The sequence below is a fragment of the Cynocephalus volans genome, chromosome 1, assembly GCF_027409185.1.
Source record: "Cynocephalus volans isolate mCynVol1 chromosome 1, mCynVol1.pri, whole genome shotgun sequence".
NCBI classification, from domain to species: Eukaryota; Metazoa; Chordata; class Mammalia; order Dermoptera; family Cynocephalidae; genus Cynocephalus; species Cynocephalus volans.
In genome coordinates, this window is record NC_084460.1 from 143,049,399 (window position 1) to 143,066,244 (window position 16,846).

At 43.2% G+C, this 16,846-nt stretch overlaps 1 protein-coding gene across 2 annotated transcripts in view; it reads right to left on the bottom strand.

The window, feature by feature from the left end:
- TMEM45A (transmembrane protein 45A) overlaps nt 1-16,846 on the bottom strand; it is a 68,400-nt gene that overhangs the window by 38,493 nt on the left and 13,061 nt on the right. The window contains exon 1 of one of the 2 annotated variants that reach the window (XM_063115371.1): nt 11,638-11,675. The exons of the other annotated variant lie outside the window; for it this stretch is intronic. The gene's annotated coding sequence lies outside the window, so the exon portion shown is untranslated. Of the gene's footprint in view, nt 1-11,637; nt 11,676-16,846 lie in introns of those variants that run through there. 2 annotated transcript variants of the gene reach the window in all.

The following is a 16,846-nucleotide window of genomic DNA, read 5'->3' on the forward strand; positions in this document are numbered from 1 at the left end:
ACCTATTTATTTACCAATTTACAGGAAATAGAGGGGCAGAGGAACATGTTAAATAACATCGTGGGGATGCAATCAGCAAAATACAAATGATGCAAAATTCTACAGGAAAAAACAGTTTCTGCAATAGATAAATTATAAGAAAAAAAAGAGATAAGAGGAGAACCTACAGATCAAAAGAAACTTCTGAGTCTAAGTCATATCTATAATTGCAACGTATGGGCTTTACTTGGATCCTAATTCAAACAAAAATAATTCAGGATTTTTAATTTCATAGTGGTGATAATAGTACTATGTTTAAGTTTTTAAAATAATATTTTGTAGAGATACATACTAAATTATTATGGACCCCTCAAAATTGTGATGGTTAATTTTATGTGTCAACTTGACTAAATCACAACCTAGTTTTTTGTCAAAGACCAGTTTAGATGTTGCTGTGAAGGTATTTTTTAGATGTGATTAACATTTAAATAATAGACGTTGAGTAAAGCAGATTACCCTTCATACTAGGGTTGGGGGTGGGAGAAGTTCAAGGAAAATCATCCAATCAGTTGAAGGTCTTATGAGAAAAGACTGAGGTCCCTTAAGGAAGAATCAATTCTCTGGAGAACCCTGACTTATTCAGAAATTATTCGGGGGGAGGCAGAAGTGGATGAGAGAACAGATAAACCAAAATTGACTATGAGTTAGTAATTGTTGTTGAAACTGGGTAATAGTTACATTATACTATTTTCTCTATTTTTATATCTGCTTGAAATTTTCCATTTAAAAAGTTGGGAAGGATAAAAGAGATAGAAGTCCCAAGAAGCAGAGACCCAGTTTTTCTGTACAGGATCTGGTGACAGAGCAACACATAAGAAATCAAGGCTGTCCTGAGAAGTCTGAGACTGTGACCCCAAGACTTACAAGGGGGTGGTTAAAACCAAAAGGCCTGGTTGTGGAGGTGACCCCTCCCTTGATCTTGAACTTCCAATCTGACCTAGACTGTACCCTCTCCACCCCCACAGCACCTGCACATTCCTTCACCACAGCATTCTTCACCCCCACCCCCCAACCCCCCCGCTGCACGTTGGAATGACCTCTTTTATTCTCTATCTCTTCCCACTAGCCAGGAGCTCCTTACTTATCCAAGCACCAAACTTGCACACAGAAATGTTTGATGAATGAATCAAGGTAATGCTGAGTATGGGACTAGCTAATAGCCCTAGGGAAGCATGAATGGGATAAAACAGCATTTCTCAAACTCATATGCTACTGCCTTCTAGTTCTTATTTTTTCTATTAATTGTTAGAGCCTACAACTAATTGCTCCATTTTTAATTTCTTCATACCTCCAATTCCAAATCCCCCCCCCACCTCCAACAACCAAACATTTGAGGTCTTACAGTGGGGCCAGGGAGAGGGTGGGCAGAAAGAGGGAGCAACAGCAGCGTTCCCCACCACAGAACTTTATATGAACCTTCAAAATCCCTGTTTTGCGTAGGAGAGAAATTTCCATCCAACAAATAGGAGCTGAATTTGCAGTTCTTTCTTTCCAATCTCCTATAAAGCAAAAACTCTCTGACCCTTAGGACCTGTTACAAGTCATTTTTTCAAACGGGTCTGCCCTATGGTGACAGATTGCAATGAATATTTATATATTCCTTAAAATAGGCTCTGTCATAGTATTCTGTGTGTTTGGGGAACAAATTCATTGATTTTACAAGCAGAATCAAAAATGCTAGGATATCCCATACATAAATTAAATAAATGAAAAAAAATTAGACCAGTGGCAACAGGCATCTGATCTTTAGTTTCCTTTAAATTCAAGTTCACTCAAGAAAAAGTGGAGAATTTTATTGCCCGCCATGCTCCATGGAAAATGTTCTGACTCATGTACAGAAAAATGAGGGGTCTGAGTGAGTTAAAGTCTCCTTCCCTCCTGTCTCCTCCCCTGTCCCCTGACTTGACCCTTAAAGTTATTACTTCAGCCCCAAGAAATCCTCACCTTTGATTCTGTTCCCCCCTCACAGAAGGTCAGATATACAAGTTCATGATATGGATTCCTGTACTGGCCAGCCACACACACACACACACACACACACACGCACAAAAAAAAAACAAGTTCATGATGCAACCTCAATGTAAATGAGAATGAACAAAGGAAATAAAGAGGAATCAGTAAGTGCCTCCTGGGCTGCCACTGCCCAAGTTGGGCTGCGTCCATGAAGAGCAGGGCCCCCTGAGAAAGCCAAACACAGCCTTATAGCCTTTGACAGATATATGAGAGATCCTCAGAAAACATGTCAGTAAATGTGCATTACTGACAGCTGTGCAGGAATGTTACCCATGTTTTCAGTTCCTCCCCTTCAGAACTTGGTACCACTGTGGACATCTGAAGGTAGAGTGGCCACATTTAGCAACAACAACAGCAAAGTACAAAACACCCGGTGAAATTTAAATTTCACATAAAAAAGTAATTTTTTAGCATGAGTATGCATTAGATTGCATGCATTTTTCATGTGAAATTCAAATTTCACTGAGCATTCTGTATTTTTTCTGGCAACCCGTGAAGGGATTTGCATGGGGTAATGAACATTGCAACAGCTCAGGGTGGAGATTTCTCAAACAATACACAGTGTCTCATATTCAGCGTTCTAAATTGACTTGGTTATGACTTCTGAATATTTGCAAATCTCTATTATTATTATTTTTTTAATTTTGCAAGGTCCAAATCTCTATTTGAACATCTTACAGCTTTTCTGAATTATATCCAGGCTATTTCGTAACCAGAAGCACCCCTGTGCCTCATTTATACAATTAGAAATTTGGTCTAAAATGTTAGTGGTCTCATCAGGTGAGCTGAAGATTTCTAGGCCAAGGTCTCATTGTAAGAGGCTATGTGAAATGATAAGGGTTATGTCTTTTTTTCTCAATCAAGAGATACTAGAAGTACAGCCACAATCAAATTGCAGGATGGATGAGGAGTCCTAGAAACCTTCTAATGCTAATAATGGATCTATCTCATATTTGATAAGGTTGGAACCATTGGTCAAGAATGATTTCTAGTACTTCGTACAACCTCTTCATGATTCCCAGCATCCCGACACCAGAGCCACTGAATCATTGGTTCTTTACTGGTTCTGAGCAAATAGAATCAGAGACCAAATTCTTGGGGTGCAAAGTAAGAAGGCCTGTCACAAAGCTAGTTGAGTGGGATGGGCACAATATTAACCTTGTTGTTCCTTTCAACAGATTTTGAAAATACAGATTGAGGGCCTAGCATACAAGACATCTTCTTAACGCCAATTGATGTTTTGCCTGTTTTTCTTGTCGTCAAATACTAGAGTAATTTATATACATTTTGGTTTCCATAAAGGAGTTGTTAAAACCTTACTTTTTAATGGACTTTAATTTATTCTTACTTTACAAATTTTTGTTGTGTACTAACTCTGGACCAGGGATTATATTCCTCCCTTGTTGACTAGATGCTACACAATACATCTTCCAAAAAGGTAAATGGAAGGGAAGGTGAAGTTTCTTGCTCAGTGATTTCTGATGTGTGTGTATATGAGATAGATAGATAGATAGATAGATAGATAGATAGATAGATAGATAGATAGATAGATAGATAGATATCATAGTTTTCAATTTATTTATGTATTTTAAACACCTATTTTAAAATACTGACATAGGTGATATGAGATTTTTATGTCTTAGTCTAAAAAAATTGAGAAACATTATTCTAGCCACATTAACTCACTTTCTGCCTGTGACTGCAATTATAAAAGTCAACCTTGAACTTAAAGCCTTCTTTCATTTAAAGCTTCCCATTTTGGAAAAGACCCTGCTTAATTACATAGGAGATTCTGAAACAGAGTCTGTTCTTTGCAGCTTAATTTGTCTGAGCTGTGACTAATCTGTTGCAATCCAAAACTAATGGACTATTTAAAAAAAAAAAAAAATCTAGGGTTTTTTTTGGCAGATGACTTATTTTTTTTTTTCCATTTCAAACAACAGAGTTCTTTACGGTTAACTTGCCTTAAGACTACCTGCAGTACCATCTAAAAGAATGTTCCCTATGAAAAGAACTCAAGTTGTCTCCTTATTCCAACAGTAAGCCTTAAACCAAGTCCCAGCAAAAAACTAAGTGAGGAAACACTGGCTAATAGTAGCACCTTAAATTCATGTGACACTTTTAACACTTCTAGTCCATGACATATTCAGCCCTATGAAGGACCTTACAAAGTAAGACTAGGAACACAGGAAGAAGAGCTGAGGTGTGACAATCCCCTATCTCCTGTATCCCCAACTTCAAGCCTTTTTCACTGTCCCTCACTGACAGAATAAAGCAAAACAGACATTTAAATAACAGTGGCCAAAAATAAGTGATAAACCAGCAATAACACGACTGCGTGGTGGGGAGGCAACTAGAGACTGCTGTGCAAGAAGAGTAACACACCCCACAAGGGCCTACAGGAGCATTTCGACTAACCCACTTTGATCTGCTTTGGACAGCCTGAGGACCTCAGGGATCCTACACTAGATGGTCTCTTGAGGTCCCATCCAGCTCGTAATACCACAATTCAGTGTCCACATCTAGTGTTGCTGGCCGGTACCACTGCACAAGTCAGACCACAGCCTGTTACTGGATACAAGAGATTGCTAACTGACACAAGGAATGCAAAAGCAAGCAGGGCCAGAGACCTCTGGAGGCACGTACACAGCTTACCATGCATTCAAACCATGGCCATGGATTAAGTAAGGACTCACTGTGCATGAGGCACTTATGAAATGCGTAACATACAGTATCTCATCTTATCCACCCAACCCCAAGGGGTACTAATTACTGTTAGCCTCCTAGTATTAATAGATGAGGAAATTAAGGCTTAGAAGCAATAAATAACTTAAGGAAAAGTTTCCCCTGGCTAGTTTAATGGCAGCGCTGGGATTTGAACATAATCTGACTGACTCCAGAACCTCAGCTCTTGCTAATATGCTCACACCCTTCCCTGAGAGACAGTGTCCCTCAGTGTTTGAAGGACAGTGAGGACTCCAGCATGCCTGGCCCAGAGGGCGATGCAGGGTAGGAGCAGAAAGATGGAAAGATGGCTAGAGTTAGGCTTCAAAGGCTCCTCGAACTCAGCCAAAGAGGCTGGCTGTAGGCCGCACTTCTCTGCAAACTGCGTCTTTACCCATAGAAGGAAAAGGGTGAAAAGTGAGAAAGGTACAGCAGCTCCCAGCAAACTGCTCCTCTGCCATCAGCAGGGTGCCAGTGAAAGCTTTGGAGCAAGGAAGTTACCTGGTCTAGACGATATTTCAGGAAGATTAATTTGGCAGCCATGCACAGAATATACGAAGGGGAGAAAGCGGCTGGAGGCAAGGAAACTTCTTAAAAGGCTGTTATAGACGCTCATTTCTGAGATGATGAGTCTGAGTCAGAACAGGGCAGTGGGAATAGGGAATAAAGGGACAAATGGGGGTGTGACTTACTACCCACCATGAAGGAGGAATAGACGGGCCCTGGGGACCTGCATGTTCAAGGCTGTGGTCAGTGATGGTCCTGAGGAGGAGGGAAGAAAGGAAGAAAGGCACAGCCAGAGCCGCTGCTTGCCCAGCCCTGCACACCAAGGCACCTGCCTCTCCTGCCCGTCTCCTCAGCACAGCACGAGCTCTAGGAGTCAGGGGCCCTTCTCGGCTGTGTCGGCCCCACGGTTTTTCCCTACAGGCCTGGTGTTTGTTAGACTCAATAAATATCCACTGGTGGACCACTTCCTCTGCCTGGAATGTTCTGTCTCAACTTTTGCCTGGAAACTCTGTGAAGGAAGAGCCTCCCTCAAGGCCCAGCACAATGTCTCTTCCTCAGAGAGGCCTTCTTTGTCCAGCCGACCTAAATTAGGTCTTCCTATTTTCTTCTCCATAGAAACTTGTCTTCACGATATGTATTATAATCTCATTTTATATTTGTTGTTTTTTAAATTTATTTTTTAATTTCCTTCTGTTGTTTTTCTACCTTCCCCCACTAGACTGTTAAAGCCAGTTTTCCTTTTCATCATTGAATCCCCAGCAGCCAGCAGCACAGTGATGCTCAGAAGAAATAAAATGCAAGCCATATTTGTAATTTTAAATTTTCAGTAGACACATTTTTAAAAGTAAGAAGTATCCAGTGAAATTAAGCATAATATATTTTATTTAACCAAATATATCCAAAATATTACCATTTAAACATGTGAGCAATTAAAAAACATTCAAATCGTTGGCATTTTTTTTGGTACTAAATCAACTTTTCCAAACTGTCATAGGAAATAAGACTACAGACTTGGAATTTTAAAGCAACACTTTGTCATTTATAAGAGTGTCTCTGCAGAAAGTAAGGAGAGCTCACCAGCCAGTGACTGAAGACCACCTCAGAAACCCATCAAAGACTGGCTTTCTATAGAAAAAGCCTCCACAGACTCAAAACGTCTGTAGTCTCCTGCACTTAGGAAGGCATGCCCTGGGGACAAGGCTGAGTGTTAACTACCCCAGCTCCTGTGTGTGTTTTACACTTACAGTACATCTCAATGGGGACTATGTGGAGTATACTATAAAGTGAATGTATTTCATAGGGCCTCCAAAGCCCTGTAGTCTCAGGTTTAGCCTAACCTTTTGGAATCACATATAGAAATGTTAACCTTGCAAAAGACAGGAAACTTTCCCCAGGCTAAAGTCTCTTTTGTAAGATATAGAATTGTAACACAGCAAGGTTGCAGGCTCAAGAACAGATAAGTTACTTGATTGATATGTAAAAATGCTGGGGAAATTGTGGTAGGGAAAGAGAATGTTTGTTAAGATCAAGCTTTTGTTCATGGATTGACTTAACCTTTTGCAAAATGCATTATGGAATGTCACTTTGCTTGTTTCACTAAATGTCACCAGCCAATACTGTTAAACTATAATTGGCCATAACCCCACCTATGTTCTTTTCCTGTAACTTCCTGGTCTGGAGAATAAATGCAGGGCAAGAACCTCAGTTTGTGGATAATTTCCCAAGGAAGGAATGCCTCTCTCGAGGGTTCCAGGAAATTAACCCCTTCAGGGTCCCTCACTGCTCAAAAAAGATGGGCTTTGATAATCCTTTTGTGGCTCCATCACCCAGAGGAAAAGAGGTGACAAATCCATGTGAGGCAAAGCAACAGGACTAGCCATATTTCAAGCATTCAATAACCACATATGGCTAGTGGCTACCATATTGGCAGATCTTGCAGGATGTCTGACACATATTACTTACCTAATAAAGAGTAAGTTGATGAATGAACAAGGAATGGCAGAAAGGAAGAAAGATGGAAAAGAGGGGGAGAAAAAGACTGGAAGGAAAGAGAAACTAACATCTGTTGAGTAGTTACTCTGTTAGATTCTTTTACATATCTCTAAATCATGTCATTTAATTCTCACATCAACTCTGGTGAGGTAGGAATTATTAGAACCTTTATAAATGAGGACAGTGGTTTGGAGATGTCATGTAACTTGCTCAAGATCACATTGTTTTTTTGAGTGAAAGAAGCAGGATTCAGAATGCAATCTGTCCACCATACCTCCTGCACTCACAGTACCCATCCGTAACAAGTCTAGTCAAGCCAGACTGCCATATAGAGCACTCTCTCCTCCAGGTGAACATTCAGGGCTCCTGTAAGATATTGTTTTGAATCCCACAGACACTCTCCTTCCAAAAGTATGATCTGACCATTACAGGCTAATGTAAGAGTCTCCTCTCCCTCCTTGAGTGATACTTATCTCATTTGCTGCTGCCTATTAGGACTCTGCTATGACCAAACAAAATGATGGTACTTGAAGCTCCCCAAATATGCCGAACTCTCCAACATGCCTCTCTAGCTCTGGACAGTTTTCCCACTGCCTGGGACCTTTCCATCCTTCACCCAATTAACATACATCCTACATAACTCACTTCAAAAAAAAAAAAATGGAAGAGGAAGAAAACTCAATACAGGAGTCATCTCATCTCAGCCAGGGAACCTCCTCTGACTTACTCTCCAAATGTGAGTGTCTCCCTTTTTCTGCATTCTCAAGGCACCTTCATGGAATTTCTCATATGTATCACTGTTTACTTCTAGGATCTCCCTCACTGGACTGTGAGTTCCTGGAAAGCAGGAACTATGCCTTCTATATTTATATCTGCCATACTCAGCATTTATTCAGTGAGGTTGTCAAACAAGTAAATAAATGAATGGATTGACTGATGAGCACGCACATAGCCCTGTTTAAATGTAAGAAGCACTACCTGGTACCATACAGTCCAAAGGGTTAAAAGGGTCAAGTGTACTCTTGCAATATCTGCATCCACTCAGACCAGCTTTCCAGGTGTGGGCCACAGCACCACAAGCAGATGGTATCAGCAGAGCACCCTGTGACACCTCATTTCATAAGAAGCAATGTTCTAAGCTATGCAGAAGATGTCGCAAGTTGGGAGATCACGAACCTGTGGATGTGGCAGGGTAGGAAGAAGCAGGGCTAAGCATTAGTGTGTGGCCACAGAGCCTGGTCATGCTGGCCTGGAGGGGACAAGGGACATGCAGTGTTTGTATCCTCAGAAGGGCAGGTGGTGGCAGACTGCATTAAGCAGGGGGCACAACCACAAAAACTTAGTTCTTCCTAACTTACAACATCCTAGACAAATATAAGGTGACCCTCAAAGGTGTTTATGGATGGGACTCTATGGATGAGACTGTGGTCTGTGCTAGGTCTTGGGCTAGGGCCACTTGCGTACTCCCAGTGGGTAGAGTTCTACCAGAGGAAAACACATCCCCTGAGCCCCAGAAACAGCCAGGTGAGGGTAAAGGGGGCCAAAGACTGTAGTAGCCAGACTTCACTGGCCTGTTGCCCTAGGAATGAGCCCTCCCATCTACTTAGATAGTATCATGTCTACATACACCATGACAATGCTTGGGAAACATTCAGTTGGACTATACGAGATGAATGAGCAGCACCAGAGAGTTGGGACTTTTAAAAAGGAGTTCATTTTGACAAGGCCAAGTAGATAGAGGGTGGATATGACGGCAGCCTCACAGGATTGAGGGCTCTCAAATGTAATACCAGCCAAGGCCAGCCTATTTGTGTTGGTGCTTCTGTAAAGTCAGATAGAAGATGAAACACTGGGGCCTCGCACCATTAAAAATAAATAAATATAATGCACAGGAATAAGATCCAGGCTCTCAACAGAGGCAAACTAATGGAAAACAAATAAGTCAAGGAAGTGACACCGCATCTCCCAAACAGTCGTGAGCAACAGAGTCAGCCCCAAAACCACCGCCCAGCACCTCCCCACACCCCTCATCCCAAACAGGGTATGGCCCAGGGAGGAATTAGTCCTTAGAACAGCCTCACAGAACAGCAAGAAGGTGCAGGGAATGGGTTGTTACTGTCAGTGCAAGCTAGGCCCATTATCCCCACATTTACTCTTCTGCTGCCATTAGCCTTTGTCTTCTTAAGCACAGAGCTGAACTCACTGTTGGACGGAGCTGGGCAGGCACATAATGCTGATGGTGCTTGGGGTGTTAGGAATACACGGCTTCTGCAGAACTCCTACTCACCCCGAAACAACAAACACACATGTAAAACAAACACACCTCCCTGCACTACTAAGATGGTCAGAAATACACTTCACAGTCATGACAGAGGGGCCCAAAACTGTACTGGGCCAGAGTGTAGGAGGAGGCGGGAGCAAAATGTGGCAAGGTGGCTCCGGCCACCCTGATTGGGCACTGGGCCAGCCCCACCTGTCACAGTAGCTCTGGCTGGCATCACTCTCTTCCTATAGCCTGAGTGGGCAGCCAACAGCCAGACCCAGCTGGCACAGGGTGACATGGAGTGTGTGTGTACGTGCTGGAGCTAGCGTGGCACTCGCACAGTCCCAGCCAAGGAGAAAGCAACCTCTGAGATTCAAATAAGTTCTGTCAAACTAAAGCTAATCCCCACCACACCCCACATTGGTCAGAGGTGCAGGCGTCTCCTGGGCCCCATCCTTCCATATCGCCAGTGCAGAGCTCAGCACGCAGCAGAAGGGATTTAAGCTCTACTGAATCCCAAATTAAAAGGCGTCTCTGGCCTTCACAGAGTTGCACTCACTCAACTTTGCTTCCAGCTTCTAAAGGGGCTCTTTAACATTTTGAAAATAAAGGTTACTCATCATCCACCCTAGGCCAAGGAAGACTAAGGTGTCTCCTTCATGTGGGTCCCTCCCTGACACTGCAAAGACTGCTTCCAGGTCCCAGGCGGCAGTGACACCATGACGTCCCTGACTTATTTTCTCTCCCTTGCTCCCCACCTCCTGTACCAAGATAGGGAAAATGAGAGGCTTTTCTTGGTGATGAGACACTCTGCCCTCACTATCTCAGGACAAGAAGTAGTGAAGGCAGAGGCTGCTGTTATCCAAAGGGATGAAGTTAGGTTGGCAGCTGATGCCCACTTGCTCCTCCAACAGAGCAGGGAAAAGACTAGAAGCAGAGTCCCAGCCCCACCAGGGATCACAGCAAGCTGCACAGTCAGAGGTCCCTGTGGGGTGTGTGGGGTGTGGTGGGCAGGTTATGTAAAAAAGTGCCACAGGTAGGTGCCCAATATAAGGCCACATGGATAACAGAGCAGAAGGTATCACTGTCTGGAACTCAGTAGGGGCAGCAAGACAGGGCTCCAGCAATTTAACTTTTGTCTGGCATCTGCTAGCATCTTAACACAGTCATAAAGGATAACTCAAAAGTCATATTCTGTGCCCCAAAACAATTATTGTTTTCAGGTGCCAAAAATGGTGAGGGCTCAGTGAATCCACAAGACGGAGGAGGCGGCAACAGGCACTGCTGGTCGGTAAGGAGAAGGCGCTGCATGCAAATGGTGTTTAGAACACCGCAGGCGTGAGCTCTTCCTCAATGAGACCTCCTCTCATCACCGTATTTAAAACTGCCTGAATACTCCATCCCATTTGCCTGCTTTATTTTCCCTATAATAATCCCCTTTAAATATACTACGTAATTTACTGATTTATTTTTTTCATCACATTTTCCCCTGTCCAGAATAAATGCTTCATGAATGCAGGATTTTTTTTTCTATTTTTCTTTACTCTTTAATCCTTATCTCTTACAACTGTGCCCGGCATATAGTAATTGGTTCAGTACATAAGTGATACATGGATGGATGGATGGGTGGGTGGGTGGAGGGATGGATGGATGGGTGGGTTGGTGGGTGGAGGGATGGAAGGATGGGTGGGTGTGTGGGTGGAGGGATGGATGGGTGGACGGAAGGAAAGGATGGATAGAAAGAATGGGTGGCAGGCCTCGTGCTTCAGCTGCCAGATTTCCAAAGGTCCCAGAGCAGGACATGCCACAGAAATCAAGTGAAGTCAAATTCAGCATTTAAGACACATACCTACATCATCTACTTTATCTATCCAACCACAATCCTAGATCTAACATAAAATGAAATTAAATTTCCACAAAATCATTAGAATTAGACTAGCCTTAGTTTTGCCTCAATTAGCTACAACCCACAATAAGTTACTTGCACAATGTCATAAATACACAGAAGAGTCAGAATTCAAGCTATGTTTATATGGATTGAAAGTTCTTGCTCTTTCCACATTATCATATAAAGGTTACTTCGGAAATGGTAAACTAACCTCTGGGTGTTCCAATCCAATCTTCCCTTCCGAGTCATTCATCATCCTTGGTCTCAGTAGATCAAAGACCTTAGAACTGGGGCAGAAGGGATAGGAAGCAGCTAAAATGGAGCCTCTGTTTCTTAGTTAATGCTGAAAATTTTCTGGAATAAAATAATAAGTAGGCTGAAACTTGACACCTTACAGTAAGTTTTCCACACACACACACACACACACACACAGAGGCATATATACATAAACACACACATGTCCGTGTGCATGCCAAAAGCAAATAATAAGAAACACAGAACTAAAACTTACCACACTTTTACCTTTGCCCAAGTTCCCCATAGATCATGAGTACTGAAGATGTGCTGCCAGTAGCTAACAATCCTGGCAGATGCTGCTTAATGCTCAAGACAGACAAGTATATTTCACCAGCATCAGTCTTGCAACAGCCCCAGAGAAATCTCTTTTCTTCCTCCCACTCACATGCATCTCCCTGGGCATTGTACTCACAGCCAGTGGCCTCCACCTCCACCCAACTTACAGAAACCTGGCCCATAGCACCCTGTAATTAATGCCATCAGACAGGCAAGTCTGATTGTCAACCCATGGGTTATGCTTCCAGCTTACTAGAAGACACTCTTTTACAATCAGGGAGGCACTATTGAGTAGTTATCATGAGCAGGTGTTTCTCCAATAACTGTGTAGTAACTACACTCATTTATTCTCAGTTTCACCAAGTCTGCCTCCTGATTAATCATTCCTATGAAAGTATTCAACAGCCAGCTTAGGTGCCCAGTGTGTAAGCACAGGAAAAGTAGAAGGCTCCTACAGGAAATAGGCCCATCCATGACTTTGATTCTCTCACCTGCCAAGCTGATGAGCTCACATTCATTTCAACCCACAAAAGGAGAATAGATAATGCTCCAGTGTGCACCCTGAGCTGCACCTACGAAAACTAAGAAAACTCAGGAATAAATATTCAATCTTTGGTGCTGGCTTCAGTATTTGGACCCACAGCCGACAAGACTACTCCTTGGTACCTGCTTAAGAAATAAGCAAGGAGCGAGTGTGGCGTGCACCTATGAAATGTGAATTTGTGCTGTCTTGTGAACCAAGAAAGTGAACCAAGAAGACTTAGAAGATGGCTTCTTTTCAAAGGACAGTAGTACCACATGTTGCCAAGACCTCAATCACTCTTTTAACTACAGGCTCTAAATCAGTAAGTTGTTCTGGAAGGGGAAAAGAGACCTCTGAAAACCTTCTATTAAAGGAGATGAAACATTAAATTAATTGAGACAAAAAAATGGATCCAGAATCAAAATGGTGGCATAGATAGTACCCGGCATCATCCTCTCCCACAATCAACCAATTTACAACTATTAAAAAGCAATGACTGACAAGCTGGGGCTGCTAGAGCTCAGGGGAAGAGGAGGAGAGACCTACAGAGTTCATGAGGGCAGGAGAAGCCATGATGAGAGAAAGAAAGGACACTCCAACTGTTTCAAGCCCTGACTACTTCAAGTCTGGTCCTGGTGAGCACAAGGAGCAAGAGCTGGCAAATGCCACTGCTGTGCCCTTTGTATGATGTTGTTTGGAGGCTGCAGGGGAGAAGAGGGTCTTGGTGGCCCTGCAGGCCAGCAAGACCATGGACAGGGTTCCCGTTGACCTGCATAGGAGCAAGGGGCCACAGATAACTGAGAAAAGGAGCCACTCAGAGGCTGGTGAGTCATCACAATGGACTGTTGCATGGCCCACTCCATGGGAAGTGTTTGGAGTGCAGGGGGTGGGGGAGACCAGCCACTAGGGGAACACTGGGGCACAGCATGGACGATGATCTGCCCTCCAATCAGCACAGGCCTACTCAGTGTACACTTGTCAGGAACATAGAACTTCAGGAGGTTCAATTTGCTGAAAAGACTCAGGCCCAGACAGAGTTTCCACACAACCCAGGTGTACCAGACCTCCTAAGACCCAGAAGTGCTTACAAGTTCAACAATTAAAACCTGATTTTCACAAAAAGCTTTCCCCAGGGAATCATCAGCAAAGCAGCAATTTAGCTCAACCATGGGGTTCAAATTTGGGTTCCCACAGGAAGTTTCCCCATTTTAAAAGTAAGCAAAGGACAACAAATTAATTCCAGTGCAGAGTTTAAGTGGTGGGGGCAGCTAATAATCCAACACAGAACAAAAAAAAGCACAAAACACCCACAGATCAGAGTCAAAGTTCTGATATTGACCAGTAAAGGTCTACCACCACCAACAAACACCTATAAAACCTAGAAGGACCAGAAGCCCCACAGCCTCCCAAGCCAGGGTGGTGCAGGGCCAAGGACCTCAGCCATGCCCCCCTAGCATCCACATCCAGCATAGCAAAAACCACCAAGCTGCCACCAGAAGCCCCTCAGGCTCCCAAGCAATGGTAATTGGGGGCCAAAGCCTCAGCCACGCCCCCGGCATCAACACCCAACCCAGTGACAACCAACAGGCCACCACTGTAAGCACCCCAGTCTCCAGAGCCAGGACACTGGGGGGCTAAGGGCCTCAGCCACCCACTCCCCCCACATCCTCATCCGGCTCAGCGATGACCACCAAGCTGCCACTGGAAGCACCCCACAGCTCTTCTGCCAGAGTGAGGGGGGTGCCATGGGCCTCAACCACGCCCCTGCTTCCTCCTCCTCCTACCGCGTTTCCCTTCCCTTTCTTCTCTCCCCCTCCCCCCCAACTGCTCCACAACATCTTAGACTGTAAAATAATAACAATAAATAAATAAATAAGACAAGAGAATGAGCAGCTGTTTTGTTTAGTGTGCATCTGGATACATAAACCTGGAGGAAGGTGATGAATTAGGCCCAGTTCCATCACTCTTGTTAACACTTGAGAGACCTGAAAGCCTAGAGCCAGAGCCAGCTACGCAATTGATAGGACCCAGAGAAAACTGAGTCTTCAAGCATACTCCCAGCAAAATTTTTGAGATCGGCTGGATTGCTTCTTTTTTCCTCTTCCTACTGCTTACTGAGCCTTCTCCCTCATGCTCTTCCTGGTCTCAGTGGCACTAACAAGCAGTTCCTACCACCACCATCCTCCTCGATCAAGATTCACTCATCTCATGAACCAATAATAACTTAATTCTAGAAATGTGGTTAGTGATGGTGGATGGATTGGAGGTGGAGCTAAGCCTAAAGAGGAGGCCAGCAGAGGAGCCCATTTAAACCACAGTCTTCCCTAAAAGGACACCACGTGAGAACTGCTTTCTCAGTCACTAGCATCATGGCCCTTGCTGAAAGAGCAAGAGGCTCAGCTAAGGTCAGCTAACTTGCTCATCATTTCTCCAGCTGGATTTAGAACACCAGAGAAAACATTTGTTCACCTTTATTCTCACTTTTTTCTTCACCATAGACTCAGAATTGCCTTCCACGAATTGCTTCTCAAATTGCGCCCACAGAAATAAAGAATATCAGTTGATATGTTCAAATGCTCCTTGAACAACTGAGGAAGAATACAAAGGGCTGAACTTTGGTTTGGGAACGGTAGAGAAGAGGATATTTCTAAATAGCATTTGTTAAATAAAACATGGAAAATAAAGTGATGATGTGCCAAACAGCGAAGGAAAGATGCTACCTTTCAAGCCCGTGGCTTTTCCTGAATATTTATTTTTTCAGGCTTTACCAAGTTCCTCATTAATGATATTCCATCCCCAAATCTGGCAATATGTGACGGATAATACACTGAAAGGAAAATTCAGAGGCTTAACTAATTATGACAGTCAACACTGTTCTCCATAAAATGTAAGCCCGTGCTCTCCGAAGGTAGAAGTGGGTGCTTTGTCAATTATAGCCCCAAACTTTGTTTTCCACAAGGACTAATTTCATACCTCAAGATCAAAATATCCCCTCCATCAACCTCTTTCCATTCCTAACTTTTCAAAAACTACTTTCTTCAAGACACTATGGAAAAAATTTAGTTCTCTTAATTTCAGAGAAATTGAAAAAGGATCCCTAGAGTGATATATAAATTCTATTTCCAACCACATACAAGATCCACAGAAATGAGGAGGGAAAATATACCATCATAGCCTCTTCTGAATCCGGTGCAATTTCTCAGTAAATGAGGACCTAGAGAAAGTTGCTGACAGAGGGACAATCATGGGTTTGGGGGAAATAGAATGAGAATAAAGGGAAGAGACAAAAGTGGGGAAATGGAAATGAGACTGGAGCTGAGGTAGAGTAAAATGCTCTTGACTTCGCCTTCAATGGTTTCACATTGTTCAGCTAATTCTTCTCTTGTAAAAAAATCAGCTCCCATCTGAAAACCAGTCAGAATGCAGCCACTTATCAGGGCACAGAAGCAGTTTCTTCCACCCTCTCTTACTCGTTACCACCACAAAACATAAATAATTAAACACAGAGCCAAAAGTAAAACCAGCAACACTTAATCACAATTAACATCAACTAGACTATATCGAGTGTTCAGAGCATTTCTCTCCACAAAGCATAGCCTTGTCCTTCATTGAGTCTTCTGGTAGGCTGACAGCTCTAGACAGGAGCACGGAAGGCAGTCCTGAGCTCACCAGAGAGAAAACAGCAAGCCCTCACCTGTGCCCTCTCAATCTCTCCTGTATTTAGCTCTAGCACTGGACAATTCAGAGAAGAACAAAACATCCTCCCGTTCAGGCTGACTTGAAAGAAATTAAAGTCATAAATTTACTCCATCTACTATCTAGTGCTGCTGTTGTTGTTGTCATTAGTAAATACTGTAAGTGAACTATTCTGACCATACATGGTGACCATGAGAATACTGACCAGCATCCATCCTACATCCCTACGTCCCAGTTGTAGTTACCACATCCATAACAGTCACCACTGAGAATGGAAGTAAACTGTTCCAAGACCACTGATCAAAAACCTCCTTTCTATGTGGAAGAGTGATTTTAAGTCCTCCTGCTCTAAAAGACAGACCTCCAATTTTCCCAAAGACTGATCCATTAATCCCAACCCAATCTCCCAAAGAAAGTAAAATTTCTGTCAAATAATGGAAGTGATATCTTGTCATCAACTTCAAGTAGGAGCTTTCCTCCAAATAGATCTGGGCTATAACACTTCACGAAACTGATCATTTTCCAGTAGCCAAAAGATTTGTAAGTTGTATGAAGAAATGCCACTTATCTGCACAGGGAGACTGGCAAAGAATCCAGGTGCTTAGCACCAGCCAATCTGAAGAAACGT